Source organism: Capsicum annuum, chromosome 12 (genome assembly GCF_002878395.1).
Source record: "Capsicum annuum cultivar UCD-10X-F1 chromosome 12, UCD10Xv1.1, whole genome shotgun sequence".
Lineage (NCBI taxonomy): Eukaryota > Viridiplantae > Streptophyta > Magnoliopsida > Solanales > Solanaceae > Capsicum > Capsicum annuum.
Window position 1 is genome coordinate 131,459,185 of NC_061122.1, and position 23,730 is coordinate 131,482,914.

General features: G+C 36.7%; 1 long non-coding RNA gene across 1 annotated transcript in view; it reads right to left on the reverse strand.

Moving 5' to 3' along the window:
- Positions 1 to 20,727: 20,727 nt before the first annotated feature.
- LOC107851903 overlaps positions 20,728 to 23,730 on the reverse strand; it is a 6,417-nt gene continuing 3,414 nt past the window's right edge. The window contains exons 2-4 of the long non-coding RNA XR_001669228.2: positions 22,712 to 22,782; positions 20,985 to 21,153; positions 20,728 to 20,893 (exon numbers count right to left, since the gene is read on the reverse strand). This is a non-coding gene — a long non-coding RNA (uncharacterized LOC107851903). The remainder of the gene's footprint in view (positions 20,894 to 20,984; positions 21,154 to 22,711; positions 22,783 to 23,730) is intronic.

The following is a 23,730-nucleotide window of genomic DNA, read 5'->3' on the forward strand; positions in this document are numbered from 1 at the left end:
GGAACACCAGAAAGGTCATCAATGAAGACCTCAGGAAATTTATTTACCACTGGGATGAAATGCAAGAAAGGACCATCTGAGTTAGAAGATTTAAATTGGAGTAAATGATATAGACACCCCTTGGAAATCAATATTCGAGCTCTAAGATATGATATGAACTTCCCTTTAGGAGAGAGGGAACCACCCTCCCACTCAATAACTGGCTCATTAGGGAATTTAAAGACAACCTTATGGGTCCAACGGTCTAGACAAGCATAGCACGAGTGCAGCTAATCCATCCCTAATATGACATTAAAATCCACCATACCTAATTCAAATAGATCTATTAAAGTATTTTTACTATCGACAGATACCACACACTTCCTATAGACTCTTCTAGAAATTACAGTCACCTACCGAGGTAGAAATATAAAAAGGGTCCAAAATACACTCGAAACCAAAACCAAAATGTACAACCACAAATGGGGTCACATAAGAAAGAGTGGACCCTGGATGAAGTAAACAGTACACATCATGAGAAAAGAGTTTTAATATACCAGTCACAACATTAGGTGATACCTCAGACTCCTGTCGGTAGTGAGAGCATAAAGATCGTTCTGACCAGTGCCAAAACTATATGGTGCAACCTTTGGTATCAGAGCTGATGATGAAGCAAGTGGAACCTTGTTTTCCCTCGAAGCAACCTTACCAGCAAGTCAGTTTATGAGCAGATGCCTTGGATGACCATAGTTGAATCACTTGTCCCTCCCCTTATCAAAGAAACCCCAATGCAATCTACCACAAAACCTATAGGAAGGATATGATAGGACTAACTGGGCCCCACTTGCCTGTGATTGGGCACCCTGTGCCCTAAAGTTATCGCCACCATGGAAATAACTATCGCCCAATGACTTAGGGTAGGGATCACTAGCCATCGAGTAAGACCCAGAATTTCCCCACTTCTTCTTGGGCCACTTCCCATCATCCCTTCCACTCTGCTACTAGCCACCATCCTTCTTAGAGAACCTAAACTTCTTGCCTTGCCTCTCCGCTATTTTAGCCTGCTTCTTTTTCTCTTTCTCTACTTATTGTATATACACAACCAACCTAGAGATATCCATGTCCTTGATCAACAAGGCAGCATTACTCTCTAATATCAAATCTCTGGATAAATCGGAAGAAAACTTCCTTATTTTAGCCCTCATGATAGAGACCATCTCCAGATCATACCAAGATAACTGGTGGAACTTCAAGGCCTACTCCATGATAGATATCTTACCTTTCTTTAGATTAACAAACTCTTCCGTCTTAGATTTCCTCTGCTCTTAAGAAAAGAAGCAGTCCATAAATACACTAGAGAAATCCTCCCACAGAGAAGACTCAACATCGTTACCCCTTGCCTGATCCCTTTCTTCACACCATTAGTACGCCATGTCCTTCAACTGGTGAGAGAAAAACTCCACACCCTTCATATTCGTGGTATGTATAACATAAAAGATATTTTCTATCTCATCCCTAAAACCTTGATGATTCTTCTCCACCTTAACACAAGTGAAGGTCGAAGGGTTCAACCTCATGTACTGGCCAACCCTTGTAGCCTCAGAAGAAGAAGTAACAGGAACACCAGTCTCATACTGAGCAGCTACCAACTGTGCCAAAATATGGATGGACTGATGAAACTCAGTATTAGTCACTTCAGCCTGAAGAGTTTGAGATGGACTAGAGAGAGTCGGTGGAACTCTAGGAAGACACTCACGAACTGGACCCCTAAACTGGGGTTTATCTGAAACCATTCTAAAAATTCTTTAAACTATGTAAACAGATAAGTTTCGGGTATTCATAACCCCCAGCACTGGATGGAATTAATAATATGGACACATGAAAGCTTTGAAGAACATAATAGGGGATCATAGTTCAAATTACAATCATTTAGGCATTTCATCAAACACTTGAAATTCATGAACTTAAGCATGGGATAATTGAAATATATGGGAATAACATAATTATAACACTAAAACCATAAATTGCGGATTTAACATGAAATTTTCTTCATTCAAACGTGTGAGGGCTACTTTCAACAAAAATACTTATAAACATCATATATAATTGAAATTCATAAAAGATTCATGAAGATAACTCATTGTAAACATGTAAATTCATGAATTAAAACATAAAAATAGGTTCTTGGACTCCATGGGTGAAAAGGGCCTATAGATGAAAATCACACATACTTTTAAATTTTATACTTAGAAGTAAAACACAATCTTGAAAACTTTCTTGAAAGTTCTTAAATTGGGAAGCTTGAGTTCTTGGCTTTCTTGAAGAGATGATAATTAATTTTGAAATTAAGGTAGTTAGGGTTTTTTTAAGAGAAAATTGAAGGAGAATGGGAAAATTACGCTCAAATTCCTGATATAAGTCGAGTTATGACGACTTGGATTGAAGGGAAAAGATGTTAATACCCTTTATACATTTGAAATTTGCAACTGAAATGCGAATTAAGGAGGTACCATGACGCGATGAGCCATCCATCGCCATAATGACCGCATCACAATGACTTGTTATTTTCAAAATCTAAACATGACCTAATCCTCGCCTGAAAAATCTAAAACTTCTCCGTGACTTACTCTTTACACCCCTAAACATGAATTAACTCAAACATTTAAGTCTCGGGGTCGAGAAGGTCACTTTCAAAATCCTCAAAAGCTAAGAGGTCAAAAATAAGACTCAGTCCCCAACACTTAGCTAAATTTTCAGGTTCTAAGCCTCTTATGCATGCACTAAGAGCTAAACTGAACTAAAAAAAAGTACGGGGTATTACATTATTATTAACATTGCCATTGTCATAGTCCAGGGCATATCCCAACACTCTATTTATTTTAATTTTGTTAGAAGCTTTGTGGATTACAGTGGACTTGGGTGGTGATGTTGGTTGGTTTTTTTTGTTGGTTACCGGTTATTGGTTAAAGACATGTATTAAATTTCTTTGAGCTTATCTTATGCTATCTTGTTATATGTTCGAAATTTATCCACTGTTGGGAAATGTGTGGTATTTTGGTTAGGTAAGTAGTATCTGGTCCACGGTGGACTTGAGATACCCATCACAACCAGTCTTTGGTTCGGGTCGTGACAACCTAATAAAAGAAATACTAAACAAAAATAAAAATAACAAACAATTTAAAGTTGGGAATCAACCTCACAAGCTCTCAAAGTTCACACCTTTGGTTTGTCACTCAATTAGCATCGTAAGTGTTGATAGATTGTTTGTACTCCAACAAGAGCGCTTGGTATAATTATGGCTTGAGGTCGAAATGAATTCTTTTTTGAAAGACTCAAATAAAAATTGCGTACGGACTTGAATCAAGAACTAACAACGAATTGAAAAAGAGAAAATCTAGAAAGAAATAACACGATGAAAGAAAAAGGACCCAAGAATTAATTTCATGACTAAGTAGGTTGACTATTAGTTGTTAATTAGTATTTATAATCAAAGGAAAGAAGTTTAAGAATCAATAAAAGAAACTAGGAATCTAAATGGTGAGCCTATAGAAATTTTCCCAAACTGACGGCTAAGTTGGTAGTCGTCACTTAATTGACAACTTGTCAATGTTGTCGTCAACCCAAGGTAGAATAGGGGTTGGGGGATGTTTTTAGCTGAAGACTATAGTGACAACTCATCACCTAGTTGATGGCTAGCTTATTAATAAAGTTGTCACTTATTCTAGGTTGTGTTCTAGTCTTCTCCTTATGATTTCTGGTCGAATGATTCACCAAAAATATGGAGAATCACCAATGTACTAGTCTCAACACTTCAAGGAATGGGCTAGAAGCTTGTCATACATAGGTTTGGTATGTAGGATTGCCAAGTTATTGAAGAATCACCAAAAAAGTTACCAATTGCTTCTTCTCCAATGTGTTGTGTTCTTTAGGCCACCTTGGATAAATTTACAAGTATTTCAGGCTCTTTAATTGGGCTTTCAAGCTCAAGAAGCTTTGAATTTCTTGTGGTCCCCCTTGTACTTCTATTTTTTTTCTTTCCTCCTTTGGAATACTCTCTTTTGATTCCAACTTGATCCTTTCTCTTTTTGAAAGATTGGAATATTCCTTAGAATTAACAAGTACAACATCTTTTCCTTAGCTCCCTTTTGGATCAAACACACTCTTTTTGAATGTTCTTCATGAAGAGCACAAAGAACATTCAAAAATTGACCCTTATCCAAATAAACCCAAAATCCGATGAAATTTGAATCCCAAGCTCACTTTGAACTCCCAAACACAATCCAAACATTTTTAAGCTCAAATTAGCACGAACAAAAGTGCTATTTGATAACCCACCTCAAAGTTTCTTCAAACTCAAGCTCCAACAATGGTAGATTTCTCAAATCTCATCGAAATAAGCTCAGATTTTATATTTTGACTCTTTTAGTACCAAGGAACAAAAATATAGTACTAGAAACTCAAAATGACACGAAAATCAAAAACTTAAAAATTCAAAAATAATGAAAACGTGAATAGTATTGTTTGTGATTTTCAACATAACAAACCCAAGACTAAAATCATAGGAACGATCCTAAGCTCAACTCTGATACCAAATGATACGGTAACAATCTATAAAATAAAAACTAAACTACAAAACAAGGAAACAAGCGATAAAGATAAATGAAGAAGCAATAAGATAGACACAATGAATGAATGGATAGCAAATCAAGGATATATCGAACCCTTAATCCGCTATTCAATATCACACAAAGCACCTAAATCTTACTTGGACCTCAAGGGAATCAATTCCTAAGAAACCCACATTTCTAAGCAAAGTATCAACATAAGCTAATTCAAGCTTGCCTCACACTCTTAAAAAAGTATAATTCATCAAAACTTATGGAAAATACCCTAGAAGTTTTGATTTATAGTCTATTACAAGGCCTAAAAGTGACCCAAGAGAAAATTATGAAAATAACCCTAATGGGCTAATTTTAGGCTACAACTCGTCACTTAGGTGACAACTCGTCAACCTAGTCGTCACCCTTAAAAAAATGCAAATCTTCCATCTCCAAGTCGTCAACTTAGTCGTCACTAGGTTGACAGCTTATCAACCTAGTCGTCACCTCTTGGTAGTAGCCTCTTGGGACCTTCCAATGCATCTCAAGCTCCAAGCAATCTCTCAAACATAATATTATTGGTTTAAGAGATGAAAAAAGGTCCTCCAAGCACATTCTTGAATCCTTTGGGTGATCATGACTTGGACCTCCTCATGTTGGCCTTGAATTATGTGCTCAAAAGCATTGATGCCACTTTGACTTGTATCATCTAAGTACCTTGCTATAACCTATCCTAACTAAACAATCTATTCCACAACCAATAAATTGATCTTAATTAACCCCTCTCTGATAATTAATAGTTTTAGGGGATAGTTTTCACTCGGCATCTCCCAAAGTGAATGTTAACTTGACTCGGGCACCAAAAATATATAAACAAAAATACAAACAAAATCCATAAAGTGTTTACCATTCTGCACCCATGAGAAGTGAGTAAAGCTACAATCTTTAACTTTCTCCTAACCTATTTAACTTAACACTAAATATAGATGAACAAAGCTACAATTTTTAACCTTTTTTCCCCTTTCAATACAAACAAAAAAACAGAAAACTTGCCTCATGAATATACAATAACCCTTTTCCCCCTTCAATATAAAAAACAAAAAACTTACCTTATAAAACTATAATCTTTAGCTTTCTCCTCTACTGTTTAACTCAAATCCAACACCAACATAGGTGAAATTTCAAACCTAACAACGTAAACCATATATTTTTGTAAAGGAAAAATAAATACACTTAATAATCTAGAGAGAGTGCAATCAATCATGACAAACCTACTTTACTCCATACCAAAAGAGGAACAATCTGTCCAGGTCTTAGGAACAATGTAGCTCAAATTGCATATAAGAGCCGGTGTATTTTGGAGAGCCCACATATTTTAGGAGTATATAAATTATCATAAAATTAGGATTTTTTGACGTACCTAACCAAAAAATTCAAACAACCGACCTTTTTTTAAGGAAAAGTCCAACAGACATTTTCTATTTGGGAAAGGTTAACTAATCCTTTTCTAAAAATAATACTGATTTATAATATTAATTTAGAAAAATAAGTGGAAAGATTATTTTGTGTATTGCAAAGTCTTTTAGTGAAGGGTATAAAATTCAAACAACATTTGTAAGGCACTTCACAATTTTAATATATTAGATAGATTAGATTAGATTAGATATATAGAGAGAGATAGATAATGAAAATTGATTAACCTATTTCTCTGTCTTAGTTACAGAATTTTATTCTATCGACTTAGTCTCAGCTTTATCGTCTCAAAGTCTCTTTCATTGACAGATTTGTCACAGATTCATTTTCATCAACTTTATCATAATTTTGGTTCAATTTGGCACGGGCGAAAAATACTATATAAGAGCATTTGTTATTATAAAAGTATTGTTGATTGATTGGATGCACGAGCAAAAATACTATGTAAGAGCATTTGTTATTACAAAAAGTATTGTTGGTTAATTGTAGAACTGTAAACTTCTTCTCACTAATGTTGTTGTTTTATCTTTTATCTTTTAATAAAATTGTAGTGTTAGGATCAGCGTGTATTATCTACTAATAAGTGTCATAGTCTTTTGTTGTTGGCTTATATATAAAGGGAATATGTATACTTGTCACGCCATGTTATGGAGCATCATGAAGTAATGGGTAATGAAGCAAAAAAATGCTACATTTAAGGCGACATACATACATATATTAAACTATATTTACAATAACTATAGGTGCGACATCCAGTCTAATTGCTTCAGACCATTGTTCTAGACCATTGTTCTAGTAGTAATTACAATACAAGCCAAATAGATTACAGTCCTTGCATTTTCAGCTACCACACGATCATATTCCAAATGTATAGCGGTAGGATGGGAGAGCTAAGAATCCAGCCATGGTTTTGCATTCCAAAAAATAGTTATGACATGCCTAAATGTGAAAAGGTAAGGAAAATGAATACTAAATCGTAATAAATTTTAGGGTGAAAGCTATACACGACAGCGAGGGAGGCCTACCTCCACCAATATTCCAATGCCGCAATAAAATCAAAAGGTCTCAAGAATCTTAGGGATGAAAGAACCAATCCCAAAGAACAATATAATGAAACTTTCATGCTGATATACTCGCTAAAGAAAATCTTGGGTCACTAAGTAAAGAGAAACAAAATTTGAAGCAAAACACATAGGAGACATACTTTAGGAAGGAGTTATCAAATAGGATGTGAAACTTTGCTTTTAAGCTCTAGGAAGCTTGAGTTAGAAACAGATTTCATTTATTTTGAATAAATTTGTATCTTTAGTTAACAATTACAGACACGGATGAATTAAAGCTTATAGCTGACTGATTTAAGTATAAAGTTTATACTTAGAGACAAGTATTCAAGGAAAATTATCTAAAAAGCAAACATATTCATTTCCATGTTACGTGCACAGAGGTACGTGATAGGAAACTCAACACAAAAGGAAATTAATAACTTTTATACCTTATGTAATCAGACACTCATTACTCTAATAATTAACCAATTCATGCCTTAATTCAGCATAACAAAAAACATTACACACATAAGCTGTAAATGATTTAACATAAAAAAATATATTGAATTGTGTTGCTAACAAAAAGAATAGTGAAGCACCAGATATTCTTAGACAATCCTGATAGATTAGTATAGTTAGTGTAACGCCCATATTTTCCTAGCATAATCTAAGTCCCAATACATGAGTATTCGTATATAAAATTTTTAAAACACTCATTATTTTCTATTTTAGAGTCTGCCATTGCATAGAAAATCGAATTAGCTTTCCAACGATATAAAATTCGCCTGAATCCAATAACCGGGTAAGAAGTTATGGCGATTTAAAGTTTCAGTCGTTAAACACCGTCATTTTAACCCTTAGTGTGTCGCGTAGGTAGCCCAAATGACAATTGTCAATTTTCAATAAGACTCTGCAATCATGGCGTGTTGCGAAGGCGGCCAATTTCCCGTTTGTCCATTTCCAGTGGGCCTCCGAGATGTTGGCGCATCGCAGAGGTGGAGAAAATGGCATCCAAAGGCTTACCGCGATAATGGCATGTCGCGCCATCAGCCCAGTTCCCAGTTGTCAGTTTCTAGTTACACGGCGCAATAGCGCTGCATCGCGCCAGTTGCCCATTTCGAAAAAATTCGACGAAAAATTAATATTTCGTTCAGGGATAAAATAGTCCTTTCCCCATTATTTTAGTCCACCCAAGTGTGATATTTAAGTCCTAAAAACATTTTTAAAATCATTCTTTAATTAATTTCCCCCAAATCAAAAGGCAGTCTCTCCCAATCAAGAACCCTAGCTCTCAAATTCAAGGTCAATACTCAAGAATTCACCAAGAACTTCAAGAAATCCATCAATTAAGGTATGTTAGATGTTCATCCACTGAGTGCAAGTAACCTATTGAAATTTCAAGTTCTAATCTTTTCAAGCTAATTGATTTTAAATTATGATTTCATCTATGGATCTCCATGTACTATTGATTTTATACCATGTTACCATGAAATTATTGTCATTATACAATCCTTCATGTTTTAATATTATTATGTATTGGATTAAACCATGATTTAATGCTATTATGATGAATTCATGCTATTCCTACAAGTTCCATGACATTCCTATGATTGTTTTAAACCATGAACTATAAGTGTTTGATAAAATGTCTACAAGAGTGATTTATTAAATAAGAGACTTCATGTTTTGATCTCCAAGTTTTATTGTCAGTTTATTATTATTGTTTTGAGTCCTGGGGGTATTAAATACCCGAAAACCATAGCTGTTTACTTAGTCTCATTATAGTATCTTCAGAATAACTTCAGATTATATTATGAGCATTATCAGAAAAGTCAGTGAAACTCTGAACAGTCTAGTATTTTAGAGTCTTTCAGTTGGAAGTATGATTTAGCATCGAGCGAGTGTAGGGATGGAGGCTTCTCCTTCAAATAGGAAGAATCGCTAGTAGCAGTCCCTAAACTCCAAAACTACGTAGCTAGCATAGGGTATGAGAAGTCACCCGTCAGATTAGGCTTGACTATCTCGCAGGGGTCACCCGTCAGTTCAGGCTTGACACCCTTAGTCCTTTGGACATTATATCAGTTTAGTAGATCCACATAGCCATCATTCGTACCCGTGGCATGGTATTAACACCCTTCAAACAGGGGTTACAGGTTGGACCCCGATTAGCTCAAATTGGGGAATGTCGGTTAGATGATACCTCCCACAGTCTCAGGTATAGTCTCAATTCAGGTACGCAGTATTAGAGTTTGCTTGACCAAAACATACAAATATCAGTATTTTTTAGAGTTTCAGTTTACAGATTTTACTCAGTTCATGTTATATGCTGGTGATGCATCCTCAGTGTTTACAGATATTTACGTATTTTTAGTATTTATAGATTCTCATGCATAAACAATATTTACATGCTTCTCGTATCTCCAATGCCTACAGATTTCATGTTCTATATTCAGTATCCCATGCTTTACATGCATATTCACATAGTTATTTATCCTATTCATGAAACATTGCATGTCAACCTACTTCATATAGCATACCAGTACATTCAAAGTATTGATCACTTACCTTTCTTTGCACTATGATGTATCATATCATAGGTGCTAACGCTCAGTTCCCAGATCGCACTTAGTTCCTTAGATCATCAGTAGTACAGTAGCAGTGGTGAGTCCTCATCATCCGAGGATAGATTATATTGTTTCATGTCTTTATCCCAGTAGTTAGTAGAGTTAGTTGGGAGCCTATCCCATCAACTCATAGTATTCAGTTTAGAGGCTTTTCAAACACTACAGTTAGCTATTCAGATTAGTTAGATTTCAGTATTATACCAGATTCATAATTTAGTAGTCATTTCATTATTAAAATCTTGCATTTCAGTTATTCTTCCGCATTCATGATTATATTATTTAGTGCTTACAGCAGGTACGAGCTCATGGGTTAACTTGTGGTTCTTCGGGACCGTAAGCACCATGTAACGACTAGGGGGTTGTCCCCAGTCATTACAAACTTTGTATCAGAGCCTTAGGTTTTAAAGTATCCTAGGAAGTCTTAAAGCTGCGTCAAGTAGAGTCTTGTGCATGGGTGTATAGCACGCCACACTTATGAATGAGAGGCCATAAGGCGTTTAGGAAAAGTTTCCCTTTTTTCTATATTCATGTCGTGCGAGTGAGCATGTGCTTAAGTTAAACTCTCTATCTAATCCATCTCTTTCTTTCGTTTACAGAACATACCTCCCAAGAAGAACGGAAGAAGAACAGGAAATCAGCCAGCCCCTCAGCCCGTCCAAGCAGATCCTCTAGATGAGCATGTCTCTTACGCAAAATTTAAGGTTGCATTCACTACTCTAGCCAATTCCATAGCAGCACAAAATGAATGGCCAGCTGTTGTTCCATCTAACCTAGTGGCCAATACTCCTGTGACTATAATTTGGGATTTTACCCGAATAAATCCTCCTTCTTTCACGGGATCCAAGTCTGAAGAGGATCCACAGGAATTCTTAGATATGGTGCAAAAGGTAACGAATGCTGTGGGAGTGACATCTAGTTAGACTATTGAGTTGGATGCATATCAGTTGCAGGATGTATCCCATACTTGGTTTAAGCAGTGAAAAGATGATAGAGGTGTAGATGCACGGCCTATAGAATGGGAAGAGTTTGCCACAACTTTCTTAGAAAGATTCTTCCCATTGGAGTTAAAAGAGGCCAAAGTGTTAGAGTTTATTAACATGAGGAAAGGCAACATGAGCATGAGGGAGGATTCCCTCAAGTTTACTCAGTTAGCTAGGTATGCTCCTCGTGTGGTGGCGGATAACAGGTCCAAGATAAGTAAGTTTGTGTTTGGCGTATCTGATAGTATGGTCAAGGAGTGTAAGATCCCAATGCTAATTAGTGATATGGACTTTTCTAGGCTGATGGCTCATGATCAATAGATAGAGGAGCAGACGATTAAGGAAACAGAGAGAAGAAACAAGAGGGCTCGAACCGGTAATTTTAATTTCAATCAGCCAAAGTCAGAAGGTGGTAGCCGTACTCATTTTTATCAGAGGTCTTCAGCCCCAGCACCCTCTTCAGCCAGTGCCCCAGTACCCAAATTCAGAAATGACATTAGGGATAGGGCACCAGGATCTAAGTCCCACGTCAGTGTTAGCAGTGCTCGTATGAATCCTCTATGTCAGAAATATGGTAGACACCATCAGGGTGACTATAGAGCGGGTAGTAGTGTGTGCTTTGGGTGTGGAAATCCAGGCTATCGGATTCGGAAGTGTCGGGTAGTTTCTCATAAAGGAAGGGATGTGCGCCAATAAGGCCATTCCCATCAGTCGTCAGTTCCATCCAGTCGCCCAACTCAGCAGGGTACCGATTCCAGTGCTACCAGTGGTCAGTGTCCAAATAGATTATATGCTCTACTGTCCTGCTGCCAAGATTAGAAAAATTCTCCTAATGTAGTTACTGGTACGTTGCAGGTCTTTCACTTATATGTTTATGCTTTACTAGACCCTGGAGCTTCTATTTTTCTCCATATATAGATGTCAACTTTGGAGTCGATCCTGAAACTTTAGCAAAGCCCTTTTCAGTGTCTACCCAGTAGGTGTTTCCATTGTAGCCAAACAGGTATACAGGAACTGTTCGGTCACAATATTTCAAAAAGTTACCTCAGTTGATGTCGTAGAGTTAGGAAATGATGGATTTTGACGTCATTCTCGACATGGATTGGCTCTACTCATGTTATGCCTCAATTGATTGAAGAAATAGAATAGTTCATTTTCAGTTCCCAAATGAACCAGTCCTTGAATAAAGAGATAGTACTACAACTCTTAGCGGTCAGTTGATCTCGTACCTTAGAGCCAGAAAGATGATATCGAAGGGGTGTATTTACCATCTTGTGCGAGTCAAGGAATCTAACTCAGAAACTCCAACTCTTGAGTCAGTCTTAATAATGAGGGAAGTTCCAGATATGTTCCCTGAAGATCTCCCCGGAGTTCCTCCCAAAAGGGAAATCGACTTTGAAATATACCTTCTCCTAGATACTCAGCCTATATCTATTCTACCATACAGAATGGCTCCAGCTGAACTCAAAGAATTGAAAGAACAATTGAAGGATCTCTTAGATAAGGGATTCATCAAACCCAACGTTTCCCCGTGGGGCGCACCAGTCCTATTTGTGCATAAGAAAGACGATTCTCTCAGAATATGTATAGACTACCGTCAGTTGAACAAAGTCATAGTCAAGAATAAATATCCACTTCCTAGAATCAATGACTTGTTTAATCAACTTCAGGGTCCCAGCTATGTTTCAAAGATAGACCTCAGATCAGGCTATCATCATCTCAGAGTCAGAGAATGTGACATTTCGAAAACAGCTTTCCGAACCCGGTATGGTCACTTCGAATTTCTAGTCATGTCCTTTGCTCTCACGAATGCCCCAGTAGCCTTCATGAACTTGATAAATCAAGTGTTCAAGCAGTACTTGGACATGTTCGTTATAGTCTTCATTGATGACATTCTTGTTTACTCCTGTAGTGAAAATGATCATGCAGACTACCTCAGAATAGTACTTTAGACTCTTAAAGCCCATCAGTTGTTTGCTAAATTTAGTAAGTGTGAATTCTGGCTAAGATCAATAGCTTTCCTTGGCCATATTATTTCTGGTGATGGCATTATAGTTGATTCTCAAAAGACAGAGGCGGTGAGAAACTGGCCTAGACCCATCTCTCCATCAGATATCAGGACTTTCTTAGGTTTAGCTGGCTAATACCATCGATTTGTTGAAAGGTTTTCTTCTATTGCATCCCCATTTCTAGATTGACTTAGAAGAAAGTTAAGTTTCAATGGTCAGATTCCTACGAGAAGAGTTTTCAGGAGTTGAAGACTCCACTCACCTCAGCCCCAGTTCTTACCTTGCCAGATGGTTCAGATGGATTTGTTGTGTACTGTGATGCATCCAGAGTAGGTTTGGGTTGTGTCCTCGTGCAGAGATATAAGGTCATAGCCTATACCTCCAGACAACTTAAACCCTATGAGAAGAACTATCCGACTCATGATCTTGAGTTAGCAGCAGTAGTATTCGCCTTAAGGATTTGGAGGCATTACTTGTATGTGTTCTCTCAGAAAGATTTAAATTTATGTCAAAGAAGGTGGTTAGAGTTATTAAAGGACTATGACATAAGTATTTTGTATCATCCTGACAAGGCCAATGTAGTGGCTGATGCTCTCAATAGAATGTCTATGGGTAGTGTTGCTCATGTTGAGAATGGTTTAAAAAAGTTAGCTTAAGAAGTCCATCAGCTTGCTCAACTAGGTGTCCGCTTCCTTGATTCAGCAGAAGGTAGTGTTTGGGTGTAGAGTAGCTCAGGATCATATCTAGTTTCTGAGGTGAAGGAAAAGCAGGATAGAGATCCCAGTCTAGTTAAGTTGAAAATATCAGTCAGAGATCAGAAAATGGAGGTTTTCTCCAAAGAGAGAGATGGTGTGTTGTGTTGTCAGGGTAGATTGTGTGTGCCTGGTGTAGATGACTTGAGGCAACGAATTCTTGCAGAGGCGCATGGTGCGCATTACTCTATTCATCCAGGGGCCAAGGGGCCACTAAGATATACCACGATTTGCGGGAGATCTATTGGTGGAGTGGGATGAAGAGGGATATTGCAGAGTTTATGGCTAAGTGCTCTACATGCCAGTAAGTTAAGATTGAGCACCAGAAGCCTAGTGGATCTATGCAGGAGTTCAATATTCCCATGTGGAAGTGGGAGAAAGTGAACATGGACTTTGTGGCTGGTTTATCGCGTACCTTTCATCAGCATGATTCTATTTGGGTTATCGTAGACAGGATGACCAAATCAGCTCATTTCTTACCAGTCCATACCTCTTATTCAGCCGAGGACTATGCCAAACTCTATCTCAAAGAGTTGGTTAGGTTGCACGATGTTCTCTTATCTATCATCTCAGATAGAGGTACCCAGTTTACCTCTCATTTATGGAAGGCATTCCAAAAGGGTCTTGGTACCCAACTCCATCTCAGTACAGCCTTCCACCCTCAGACAAACGGTCAAGCAGAAAGGACCATTCAAACTCTTGAGGATATGCTGAGAGCATGCGCAGTTGATTTTAAAGGTAGTTGGGATGACCACTTGCCTTTGATTGAATTCGCATACAATAACAGCTATCACTCCAGTATCTGTATGGCTCCATTTGAGGCTCTAGATCTCCAATTGGTTGGTTTGAAGTAGGTGAGGCTGCAGTAGTAGGGCCTGACTTGGTGTTTGATGCCTTAGAGAAGGCTCAGTTGATCAGAGAAAGGCTTAGGGCTGCCCAAAGACGACAGAAATCGTATGCAGATATGACGATAAAGGATCTCGAGTTTGAGGTCAGTGATCTTGTGTACTTGAAAATCTATCCTATGAAAGAAGTGAAGAGATTCGGAAAGAAAGGGAAACTCAGTCCCCGATATATCGGTCCCTTCAGAATTCTCAATCATTTGGGAAAGGAAGCTTATGAGCTTGAGCTACCTTCTGATTTAGCCTTAGTACACCCAGTGTTCTATGTCTCATTGTTAAAAAAATGTATTGGTGATCCATCTGTAGTTGTTCCCTTATAAAGTGTAGATATTCAGAACAGTCTATCCTTTAAGGAAGTTCCAATCGAAATTCTTGATCATCAAGTTCGTAGACTAAGGAACAAAGAAATTCCATTGGTCAAAGTTCTTTGGAAAAATCAGTCTGTTGAGAGAGCCACTTAGGAAGCAGAAGCAGATATATGGACCAAGTACCGTCATCTCTTCTCCGCGAATCCAGATTCAGTATAAGGTACTAATCTTCTTAAGATTTCTCTCTATCATGCTCTGTTTCAGTTGCACATCATGTTTATGTCAATCATGCATTTATAAATTAGTTCATTCATGCATTCCATGCATCATATATGCATGTTCAGTGTGTAAGCTTAGTCCATTAGTTTCCACAGCTTAACCAGTCTCATTCGAGGACGAATGATCCCAAGGGGAAGATATTGTAATTCCCCGTATTTCCCTAGTATAATCTAAGTCTCAATACATAAGTATTCATATATAAAATTTTTGAAACACTTATTATTTTTCAGTTTAGAACCTGCCATTGCGTAGGAAATTGAATTGGCTTTCCAACGATATAAAATTCGCCTGAATTTGATAACCGGGTAAGAAGTTATGGCGATTTAAAGTTTCAATCATTAGACACCGTCATTTTAACCCTTAGTGTATTGTGTAGGCAGCCCAAATGACAATTGTCAATTTCCAGTGTGACTTCGCAATTATGGAGCGTTGCGAAGCATGTCAATTTCTCATTTGTCCATTTCCAGTGGGTCCCCGCGATATTGACGTATCCCGGAGGTGGCCAAAATGGCATCCAAAGGCTTACCGCTATAATGGCCCATCACGCCGTCATCCCAGTTCCTAGTAGTCAGTTTCCAGTGACACGGCACGATAGCGCTGCGTCACGCCAGTTGCCCATTTCAAAAAAATTCGATGAAAAATTAATATTTCATTCAGGAATAAAACAGTCCTTTCCCTATTATTTTAGTCCACTCAGGTGTGATATTTAAGCCCTAAAAATGTTTTTAAAATTATTTTTTAATTAATTTCCCGCAAATCAAAAGGCATTCTCTCCCAATCAAAAATCCTAGCTCTCAAATGCAAGGTCAATCCTTAAGAATTCACCAAGAACTTTAAGAAATCCATCAATTAAGATATATTAGATGTTCATCCATGGAGTCCAAGTAACCTATTGAAATTTCAAGTTTTAATCTGTTCAAGCTAAATTGATTTTAAATTATGATTTACCCATGAATCTCCATGTACTATTGATTTTATATCATGTTACCATGAAGTTATTGTTATTATTTAATCCTCCATGTTTTAATATTATTAATTATTGAATTAAATCATGATTTAATGCTATTATGATGAATTCATGCTATTCCTACAAGTACCATGACATTCTTATGATTGTTTTAAACCATGAATTACAAGTGTTTGATAAAATGTATACAAGAGTGATTTATTAAATAAGAGCCTTCAAGTTTTGATCTCCAAGTTTTAATGTCATTTTACTATTATTATTCTGAGTCCTGGGGTATTGAATAATCAAAAACCATAGTTGTTTACTTAGTCTCGTTGTAGTATCTTCAGAATAACTTCAGATTATAGTATGAGCATTATCAGAACAATCAGTTAAACTCAGAACAATCTAGTATTTCAGAGTCTTTCAGTTGGGAGTAGGATTTAGCACCGAGCGAGTATAGGGATGGTGGTTTCCCCCTCAGATAGGCAGAGTCGCTAGTAGAAGTCCCTAAACTCCAAAATTACGTAGCCAGCATAGGGTATAAGTAGTCACCCGTCAGATTAGGCTTGACTATCTCGCAGGGGTCACCCATCAGTTCAGGCTTGACACCCTTAGTCCTTTAGACATTATATCAGTTTAGTAGATCCACACAGCCATTGTTAGTAACCGTGGCACAGTATTAACACCCTTTAAACTGGGGTTACAGGTTGGACCCCGATTAGCTCAAATTGGGGAATGTCAGTTAAATGATACCTCCCACAGTTTCAGGTATAGTCTCAGTTCAGTTACGTATTCTTAGAGTTTGCTTGACCAAAACATACAGATATCAGTATTTTTCAGTGTTTTAGTTTACAGATTTTACTCAGTTCATGTTATATGCTGGTCATGCATCCTCAGTGTCTATAGATTTTCACGTATTTTTAGTATTTACAGATTCTCATGCATACACAGTATTTCCATACTTCTCGTATCTCTAGTGCCTACAGATTTCATGTTCTCTATTCAGTATCCCATGTTTTACATGCATATTCACATAGTTATTATTCCTATTCATGAAACCTTACATGTCAGCCTACCTCATCTAGCATACCAGTACATTCAAAGTACTAATCGTATATCTTTCTTTGCACTATGAAGTATCATATCATAGGTGCTGACGCTCAGTTCCCGAATCGCACTTAGTTCCTCAGATCATCACCAGTATAGTAGCAGTGGTGAGTCCTCATCATTCGAGGACAGATTATATTATTTTATGTATTTATCTCAGTAGTTATAGAGTTAGTTGGGGGCCTGTCCCATCAACTCACAGTATTCAGTTTAGAGGCTTTTCAGGCACTACAATTAGCTATTCAGATTATTTAGATTTCAGTATTATGTCAGATTCATAATTCAGTAGTCATTTCATTATTAAAACCTTATGGCATTTCAGTTATTTTTCCGCATTCATGATTATATTATTCAGTGCTCACAGCAGGTACCAGCTCATGGGTTAGCTTATGATTTTTTGGGACCATAAGCACCATGTAACGACTAGAGGGTAGTCTCGGGTCATTACAATTAGCAATGAAACGTTATCATACCATTTGGTTAAAATGTCAATAACAACAGATTCATAAATTCATATTAGTCACCCAAAAATTTCACTTATGTATAATAATAGAAATAAAAATATAATAGAAAAACGACAAGTCATTTCTTACACACCAAAAAAATACTAAATGAAGAAACAGAGAATAATGATAATTTCTAAGAATAATTATGGATGAACAAGTTCAACAGTAAGAAAGGAAAAGCTTTCAAGTTTCCACATGGTACGTTTCAAGTTTCAACTTCCTTTTTTCCAACTTTTTTATTTCAAGTTTCCCCCTTTCCTTCCACATGGTACATTTGAGATCAGAGGATTAAAAAATATTTTGAAATATTCTACCTGACTTTAGTTTTACTGTGTCAAATTAAAATCAAAAAAAAAAAATTGAGCAATTCCTTAAAAGTCCTTGTGAAGGCAAAACCAAAACCGGGCAAACTAAAACACTTTCTTTAACTCCATACCAAATTACAGATATTACCAGTTGATAACTAATGCTTTTTTCACCATGGCATTCATATCGCTCATAGATGAACACTGGCACAAAGCATAACAGATACAAAAAGAATAGTCAAGCAATAGATGCTGAGAACAGGCACGATGATGCTAAAGTTCTCCAGATATAGCAGATTTTATGAAAGAATTGGTTCCCAAGAAAATTAGTCGCTACATTGCTACAAGAGATATCTTAACCTCAACTCCAACATAACAATCATGATTTCAAAAGTAATGTGGTGAAACTTAACTGGAAGTAGCACTTTTCATTCCCGATAAATCTGTAGTAGTGTGATGGCTTCTAAAGCTGTTGAACATGCTTCATATTGAGTCAAAATATAGCGATTTGCAGCCCAAAAATAAATTCCATCCTTTTCTAGTACGCAAAAGCTACCAAAAACAGGACCATAGTTTCTACGAGCATATTAAAATGAAGTTAAGTTCATAATCAAATATAAAGAATTATATTCTTATCCGCATTATGTTCCGTTGTTTTTTTATTTACATGGTTAAAAATACTTTTTATGTATATATAGTGGATGTTGAACTCCTTTTCGGCTAGTTCGTACGTTTACTTTTGAACCCCTTCAATAAAAACTGACTTCGTCACTGCTTTTACTATTATAATATTTGAACATGCATACGTAGGTGCTTAGGTAATCTGTTTTATTGGTTGGAGTGGAGATGAAGCTAATAATACATATACACAACTTACACCGCAAGTTAATAAGGTTGACATTTGACAAAGGAAATGTATTATTATGGTCACTTTCTATATTGCTATGTTGCCAGGAAATTGCTGTAATCAAAAGTCTGATTTGAATCTATGATCCACAAACCACTGTATACTTTCTACCAACTTAAAAAATGTCACACTTAATAATTTATATTCACATTCGGTGTTTACATCAAGTCAATACATGCATGTCCTGCGTTTTAAAGTTTTTAGCAGAATAAATGCAATTTTTTACTGAAAATTTAAGTTCGCAAACCTTTAGTTATTTTTGCAGGCATAAGCGGTTCAAGTGCTAGTGTTGCACTTGAAGATCCAGATTCAACTATCCTTGGTTCCATTTCCTGCTCGCTCGTGGCAAGTGGCCTGACCTTCTTAGCAATTCTCTGGTCGATAGCCAACGGCAGCACCTGCTCGTTTTCTGTGACTAATACAATTGTTAGGCTTGTACGAGTAACATTATCACTTACCCAGGATGACTTCTTCAGCTGAATGTTGAATAATTTATTGGACAGCATTTGATGGATATAGTCAAGACGAAGGAGCTGTAGCTGTAAATGGGAGTCAGTTGTAAGAGATGAAGCATGTGTCAAGGATAAGGGTGATTGACGAAAATTAAAGGTAGACATAAATAAATCCTGACTTTGACACATGTTGTGTCGAATATATCCTCTGCTGTCATAGAGAGGATTTTTTCACCAAGTGCGCCAGAAATCAATGCTATCGTCGAGCCAGTCGCATCTGTAAGATCAATTTGGAACATACACCTATAACCATGGTGAGTTAGTACTTGAAATTCTTGAGTATACGTTGTACTTTAGAGAAGTACAATTTATGTATATGTCGACAATATAATACCGAGGCACTAATGACATCTTCTGCAGACACTTTGGACAATCAAATGGCTTCCTGTCTTTCATGCATTTTTTTATTACAACCTGAGAACTCTAACAAGCAGAACTTTTGGAACTCATCTGATATATTAACATTGCCGCCCCAACATTGAAAATTCCAACCTATCAAGGAGAACAAAAGTCTGTATATGTTTAGCCTTGTCCTTGAGTATACTAATCGTGTGCAGATAACTATGTAACTTGCAGAAGTTTGTGAGGTCATTTCTGTAATAGAGGTTAGTTTGTGAGAGTCAGAAGCAACAATGAGAGGATCGGATGACGCAGAGAAGCTGCCTGATGCACGGCTTGAAAGCACAGTCGATACCTGACTTGAAAGGATGCTTTTTTTTATTTGACTCTATTAGCAAACTGGATAAGTTAGTGTTTGTACTCCCTAAGGTAGGTTAGAGGTTGAGGAGAAATGTGAGAATTTCATACCAACTGAGAAGTTCTAATGCCTTGGATAAGAAGGATCAATGCATATTGTTGTGTTGAATTTGGTTGGCAATGATAAACCTGCATGTGCAAAACGATCGCATAATGCTGTGGTTTAGATACGTCTTTTTTTGGAATATTTTAATTTGGTTATACCTTGATAAGAAGAAATTCCTATGTTCCTTCCGAGGATGATCGGGTATTCTTCTCTTTCTATTTTAGCGTGCAGTTCAGGTCCTTCAATTTTGCTGAAGTCACCCCATAAGGTGAGGAGAAACTAAATGTTCCTAAAAGTTGCAAAAGTAATTATCATTTGTTTTGGAATCTATTATAAAAGCGCAAGTACTGTAAAGTAGAATCTTTAATATCTTCTGTAAAAGGTATACTTATTGATCGTCAGCTATGGTGATCTCTCGACACTTATTTAAGTGCGGCCTATATATTTCTTAGGGCCACAACGAATAACAACTCCTAGAATATTTAGTAGTCAGAAATAGGAGGAAATATTTAGCATCTATCTGTGCAGGCATGTAAATTTCAGTTGTACAACATTTGACAAGAGTAATATACCAATTTCTACAAAAGGAGTGGGTGTCAGCTAAGTAACATTGGCTAAAGGCGTGAGATTCAACTTAGTCGGCGGTGTCAAGGGCTTTTCAATCTCATCATTGGGATTGATACGTTCAACTATTGTTTCCTTATCAAGTATCCAGTAATATGTATGAATTGGCCGAGCATATGATTTTGGCGAATCCTTTACCCGTACAGTCGAGATCAGGTAGGTGTTGAAGAGAACCAACTTGTCCGCATAATATGCAATGTCATCTCCATTCACAGCAGCCCTAATTTGTTGGCCCTGTATATTTGAAATATTTGGTAAGATGGAGGCAAACATATAATAACTATGCATACAGTAGTATATAACAGCACTATATAGGTGGGAGTACCTCTTCATCTTCTTAAAAGGAGATTTTGGAATAAGATTTGCTTCTCAGAGCTTTTTCTCTCTCGACTGATGTTGACAATCTGTACTTTACATGTCCAATCAGGAGTGCCGGTTATTATCAAATCGATCCTGGATCTTAGGGCCATGTGTAGTGCAAAGGCAGCTGCACACTAATGGCAACACATGTCATTTAGTCAAAATGGTCACTCATGAAGGAAATATTATGATAAATTATATAAGTATGCATGAGTGGCACAACCAAGCTAAGATTAAACACATCCTGGGAAACCAATTAATAAGGGAGAACGAATTCAGTGGAAACATACGTAGTAAATTAAAAAGGAGCAACACTGTAGCAACCCAAAATTTGTCAACAATCCTCTAGAACAAGCATTACAAGAGTCCGAATTAATTGTTTCGAACAAGATGCAGGCAAGGAGGAACAAGATAGCAGTAACAACTCAACTCAACTTAGAACCCACATACATGCATATTTAAAGTTTGGAAAAGGGAAAACAAATTCAGCAGAAACATATGTACTAAATAAAAAAGTAACTTGTAGATTAGCATTCACTGTATGCATATTGTTAGACACTTTAAAGGCACTATGCACCTAAAGAACAGTTGTGTTTGAATCATAGTTGCATCCTAAGTTGCTTGAACTCTCCAAAAATATTGCCTCATTTGTATCGGAACCTTCAAAATACACTATTTTTGGAGGATCGAAGAGTCCGACCAACTTAGCTAAAAAGTGAGTTTAGAATTAGAACCCAAATGCCTGATGAATTCATGATTTTCTACTTGTAACAATTTCCATTCTAAATTGGGGCAATGAAACTCGAGGTTCATCAACTGATCCATTTCTTCATGAATACGAAAACTAAAAGATATATAGACTGCATAATACATCCAAAATTATTCAGAGGACAGCAAACTAGACCAAACAAGGAAACAAGTACCTGTACACAAGGGAATTCATTCTATCCCTCGTTCACAAATTGTTCGATGATCTAAAGCATGTTAATATTCTCAAACGACATCAAGAGCATACTGCAGTAAGATTTTGAGAACCAAACTGGTTATATTTAACTTATATTTCAGATATAAGATCAGCTTCATAAGTGATAGAGGATACATCGTGAAAAAATAATCTTTCACAACACTGCAGAAGATTTCTATCAGTAATCTGTAGAATCAAATCCTTGTAGGCTGAACCGCCATCTTTTTGCAAAATTAATATACTCGTACGATAATCTGGGAAATTATTTTCCCACACAAAGCAATCAAGGAAACTAAGGGAAGGCTCGCGGCATTTAGTATAAACTACTTGATATAGAATTCTATGCACAGACCATAAGAGCAAGAATTCAAAATGAAGCATGTTCAATTTTAATGAGATGATGGGGCAGTGAAGAAGGTGCATGTTATGCTCGCAACAATAACTAATGGAGGCATAACTTATAATGTGTATAAACCACGACTCTCAGAGATATTATAGTATATGTCAAATAGGTGGTAACACACTGAGACACACTTTGAAGTTTCAATAAAAGAAGCCATAGTTAGGGCTAGACACACAGAGAGAGACAGAAGTCCTTCATAAAGTCGTCAATCACCCGAATTCCTATGGAACTATGGAACTGGGAGCTGTCATTACAAAATAACACTCAATGTAGAATCCTAATACAAAGTCAAGGCTAGAGAAAGCAATCTTCAGAAAATCACCACCTTCGATCATGAAGTCCTTAATCACCCTATGGAACTGACAATTCTTGAAACCTTGTGGTACTCCTGCTTTCCTACAAAAAAATCAAATTTGTAGATGAGTAAGATGACATAAGCAAAAGCCAGTAGAAACTAATATAATCCACAAAGCAAGTAATCCATAAAACTAACATCAAATAAAACCCGCATCAATTAAAACCAAAAAAGGAATGGTATACAAACATAATTTGATAAACTTACCTGAATTCTCGTATGCACAGTCGCCCGAAATTAAGCATTCAAAAGATCTTTAGAATAGAACATAGGTGGTTTAACAAATCAAGTAACATGATTTTGAAAGGAAAAGAAGGTTCTTTGAGCACAATGATAAAGACAAATATTCATGCCAGCGGATTTCATTTACCCTCATTCTTTGAGACTTTAACTGCCAAGGGGGAAAAAAGTTAAGAGCTGTCGCTAGTTAGGCATTGAAACTAGCCAAATTACAGCAACTTGCAGGACATTAAGGTTATAAATCAATATCACCACCTACCAAACACCTTCCGCTAATTATCCGTTCAATCAGTTCACCCAAAAGAAGTGGAAAAGAAAGAATTTGCAATGAGGGGATTAAAAAATAAGTAAACACACAAAAAAGCCAATGCAATTCACCATCAACTATATGTACATAAAAAATAATAATTTTGATCTTATGTATACAGTGATTTCCTAGTTCCGCCCAAAAGTAAATATTACATATCTAAATGCAAGTAAACATAGGATCCATGTAAGATGTTCACTTGTATGGATTAACCTCTAATGCCATAGCACATTCTTACAAGTTTAGAAAAAATTTATATGAGACGAGGATCGAAACCTACAATAGAGCGGATATCTTAGTAGCTTAGTTGGTTGCATTTCTCACCTTTTAATCCCATTTTTGCAAAAATAAAAATATAAATAGACCTACAATAGAGCAGGGGTATAAATAAATGGTCTTTTTGTGTTTTAGGGGTAAATGGTTTTTCGAATATTTTATTCAT